The sequence below is a fragment of the Phyllostomus discolor genome, chromosome 2 (assembly GCF_004126475.2).
Source record: "Phyllostomus discolor isolate MPI-MPIP mPhyDis1 chromosome 2, mPhyDis1.pri.v3, whole genome shotgun sequence".
NCBI lineage: Eukaryota > Metazoa > Chordata > Mammalia > Chiroptera > Phyllostomidae > Phyllostomus > Phyllostomus discolor.
This window is the reverse complement of record NC_040904.2, coordinates 55,286,118-55,290,851: the sequence shown is the minus strand read 5'-3', so window position 1 is coordinate 55,290,851 and position 4,734 is coordinate 55,286,118. Positions and strand designations below refer to the sequence as shown.

General features: G+C 37.3%; 1 long non-coding RNA gene across 1 annotated transcript; it reads left to right on the top strand.

Annotated features, from left to right (window-relative positions):
* Nucleotides 1-1,167: 1,167 nt before the first annotated feature.
* Nucleotides 1,168-4,197, top strand: LOC118498699. The gene is made up of 3 exons (XR_004901168.1): nucleotides 1,168-1,260; nucleotides 1,640-1,643; nucleotides 4,187-4,197. It is a non-coding gene; the product is annotated as an uncharacterized LOC118498699 (long non-coding RNA).
* The last annotated feature ends 537 nt before the right edge of the window (nucleotides 4,198-4,734 follow it).

Sequence of the window (4,734 nt, the reverse complement as noted above, 5' to 3'; positions counted from 1 at the left end):
TGACTAGGAAAAGTTCCCAAGCTGGGGGCTGCAAACAACTTCAATGATGCCCTGAGCTTTCCAAACTAGCCTGTTGACCCTTTCTCTACAAAGCCAGGCCAGGGCACGCAAGCATCTTCTGTGGCCCGAAGACCTTCCAGCTCTGCATATCACTCTTCATGGGGATCTATGATTAGGAGGTATGATGCAGATAAGCATGTGATGGACCATTTCTTTGAGGCCTTGACTTTCTGTAGTTCTCATTCATCTCATCCAGGGATCAGTGGGCACTCATGTTACTGGCTGTCAAACACACAAAGGAATATTAACAAACACTTCTGGCCCCAAAGCCTCAAATGCTTATAGTCACATACCTCAGCATGTCCCATTTATTTTCAGGACAAATCTTGTTCCTCTAAAGGGAAAGATCAAAGGGTATTTTCCACATAGAATGTGTGGTTTTGAAGAAATTTCAAACCAACCAAAAGGACTTCCCCTCTATTATGGGATTCTATACAATACTCAATGAGGTTCTTCAAAAGATCTCATAGTTGATAGGGAACAAGCTATGGGTATCAACACTTCTACACATAAAGCTCATCATTTGTGCAAACTAGGGCCTCATTTGGAATCTTCCACACAGTCAGCCTCTTCCAAAACAAGGCACTCACTGCCCTGCTCACTATGAGTAAGCTAAGCCCGTACCTTTTTCTTCAGCACAATTTAAGAGAAATAATTTATTTGGGTTCCAATAATATTTTCATAACAAAATGATATCAAGATATGTCAATTTTTAATATATGTTTATGAATACCCCTAATAATATAAAAAAATCCAGAGGGCTTTGTAAACCACCAAGATTTCCCAGGGTGGATTTCACAGGGCGGTGCCAGTCTGCATCTTAGAGAAGGCCTACTGACCCAGCACAGTTTCTCCAGGAAGCCTTGGGAGCACTGCAGTACCGAAATTCTAACATGCTAGTGCCAGTCGAATTGTGAATAAAATTGTCACTTTCAATTAATTACTAAAAATTTTATCTAAGTGTGGCTTTCTCAATCCTGCCATCAGCCAATTTTCCTGCCTATAACAGACATCTAAGCCAGAAAACCATCAGTCCTGGCTACTTGGGAGGTTGAACCCAGAGGAAACAGGTGCTGAGATGCCTTCTAGGTGATGACCAAACCTCAGAAAGTAGGGATGTGGGAGAAGGAGCAGGCCAGGCTGGAGGAAGCTTTGACCCAAGGCACCACGATCATAGGGGTGAGAGGACCTAGAGAGGTTGTGCCTGACAGGACAATGCCCCCAGAACAGTTCCTGGAAGACAAACAGCTCTGTGGAAGAACAGTATTACTGATATTGTCTCTATTTTACAAGTTAATAAACTGAGGGCAAAACACGTTAAGTATGCTGTTTAAGATAAGAACCTTGTTAGGTAAAAACCAAAATTTGAACTAGACAAAGAGACTCTAAACCACTGGGTTATTATTCTGTTAGAACAACATACTACTCATATTGCCTTTTATCATTATTACTACTATTTCCAATTTACAAAATGCTCTATGTGCAAGTCTATGAGTTAGTCATTATTTCAATAAGATTCAGAAGATGAGGTGATTTGTTAGAGGCTGTCTAACTGGCAAGTACTGCTATTTGACCATAGCTCAGTGCTCCTTCATCAGAGCTTCGTGACTCAGAAACGCGTGACTGAACCTCCAGACCATTGATCAAATCCACTGTCATGACTGGCAAAAGTGCTTAGCCTGAGGCATCACCGAATTTAATATTGCTAAGCTCCAAACACACTACTCACTGCCAGTTTTCTTAGTAACAGTAAGGTAAAGAACACTGCACTAATAGAATCATAAAACATATAGACACGAAATAATTTTTATATATACTACTTATTTTTTCTAAACAAGGATAACACTACTTGTTGGAAGGATATAAAATCTTAAAGTAAATCATTTTTGTTTTTAGAAATTTTTGTTATGTTGTCTTTCTATGTTTCAATGAGTTATGCTATCCAGCATCCCCTCCAAAACATGCACAATTCTCCTTTTCCATGTTTTATCATTGACTTTGGAATATGGAGAGGTCTTATATTAATGCTCACTACATGGTATAAAATTTAAAATGATATACAGAAAAATATTAAATAGATATATGTTAGATATTTTTCATTATGTACAAGATGTAATATATGTTTAACAAACTTCCAATGTTAAACAAGATTATGTGCCAACTATGTTCATTTTTTGTTCATTTATTCAAGCTATCTATCTACTTAGTAAATGCCTGTTTTCTTTCTCTTAACAGACTCTTTCTCTTTTTAAACCTGTTCTCATGTAACTTCATATATGAGCAACAAGATGGCCGAACTCCCGAACTCCCCAGAATGACTCTAGCATTTTAATGGTGGCTCATCAATTTTTAAACCCTTTTCAAATTACTTGTTGATTTTTCTTGTTTCTGTTGGTTCTATTGCTAAGTGTCTGTCTGAAGAATTGAAAGCCCTTGATCTATTTCCCTGTAGGTTGTTAACTTCATATATAAAAAATAATCAATTTTCTGACACAAACTGTCCCATTATGTACACCCGTCATCTTTACAATTTTGTTGTATCTCAAGAGAGCATGGAAAGTTTATGACGATGTCCTTGAAATACTTCAATATACTCAGAATGTTGAGTTACAGTATATTTCTGCATGATACAAATAGATTTTCAAATGCAGTTTTGGTATTCCCCTCTCCTTCCTCCAGTTCTCTGTACTTGTAATATTATGTAGGAATACTACCCTTCATCTGCAACTTCAAAACCCTAAATCTCTGGAAAAAATCTGCTTTTGTTAAATAGGCTAGAAACTTACTTGCCAGAAAACCTGATGTGACATGAAGCTGTTTATCATATCAATAGGAACATTTTCTACAGAAATTATTTATTTCATGATAAAGTTCAAATTTAGGCACTTCTGCAGGTGATAAATAATTACAGTTCATTCAAAAATAATTTTTAAAAATATATAAAATAGCTTGGATTCTCAAACCAGGAACCCTAGACACTGTCTAAGATTTTTAAGGAGTCTAGGAAAGCTCTGTTATATGCAAGTATATTTTGTTAGATTGGTGAACATTTAAAATCTCCACCCACATAGCATTCTGAGAGTTTAGCAATTCAGAAAACAAACAAACAAACAAACAAACAAACAACACAACTAATATGAGCTAAATGTTATGATAGGAACTGAAGATATGCAAACAGGATTTCCACTTTGATTTCTAGGCATGCCTACAATTAAACTCATGCCAACATTTTTACCTGCTCAATCCTTTAGAAGTATAATATCTACAAATTAGGAGAGTCTGTTTCAAGGTTTCAATTATAAAACAAAATGAAGCACTTTGTACATGCTTGGGACCAAGTAAATTACCAAAAAATAGCAACTGTTCTGTATAATTACCTAAACATATAAAATGTTTTGTTGCTATAGTAAAAAGTATCAACCAATGGTCGTTGGTGTCACTTAAACTCTAACAAGAATCCTCAACTCAGGAGTGTGGTGAAGAAGAAGACTTTATTCAGTGCAAACAGTTCAATTGTGCTACAACACAGCTGTTAGAATGGCTCAATAGCTTAGTTAGGACACAGCATGGCTGCTGCCAGGAGGCCCTGAGGTAATGTGTCCCCTCTCCAGCGAGACAGCTCTGTGCTGCCTGCTCTTCTCCATTTCTGTCCACCAGACAGCTTTGCTATTTCATCTTCAGTGTTCCAGATCTCCTGTCTTTAGTGGAAAGGGGAAATCAGAGAGGAGGTGGTTTATATAAGCAGAAGAAGTCCCCACCCCTAATTCCTGATTTATCTGTCCTCATGCAAATGAGGACTTCAAATTCTTGTAGTTTGACTGGTCCAAAAGGAACTGTCCTCACTGGTCAGAATGGAGCCTCTCTGCTGGTCCGTGAAGATGCTGATGGGGATATAGTTGCACTGATCCCATTAGACAGGGACAACCTCTGTCCCATTGGTTGAAATACAATTCCAAAAAGTCCTTTATAAGGGCCTTGCTGAGCCTGCAAGAACACAGGACAGGCAGGCATTTCCTTGGGGAGGCAGGCAGTTCAGTGCAGGTTTCTCCCTGAAGTGATGTTTGCATGAGAGGTCCTTGTGTAGAAAGAGCTGTTCTGCTCTGGTTTTAAATTTCAGCCCAGTTAGCCACCAGGAACCCTTCTTAGTAGGTATCTTTTTTTTCTCAGGGTGCACAAAAGAAAACCAGATTTTTGGAATGGTTTTCCCTTGCCTTTTCAGAAGTGAGTACATCATTTGTCCACTTCTCTATGCCATTAAAAAAAAGGGCACTGAAGTGAGGACCTTATAAAATATGCTGGTGCTATCACTCTGCTTATTTGAATTCTAGGCACTCATTTTTATGTTCAAGGCCAAAATAGAAAGTAAGCAGTGGATTAAAGTAATTTTCAAACTTGAAAATTGAAAACACAATCTTGTACTTTTCTATTGCCCAGAAGAGATATTTTTTCCAAAAAAATAATAAAAAATTGTGAGTTCTTCAGAAATTGAACTATTGTGTGACTACAGCTATTTTCTTTTTTGTTATGATTTGGTTTGCTACCTGTGTATGATTGCCAGTTATTTTTCTTTGTAAACCCAAATATCTCATTTGGAATTTATTCCCTTTATAGTTCAAACCTCTATAAAAAATTACTTTTACTCTGATTAAAATAACTTGCATGTTTTGAATAGCA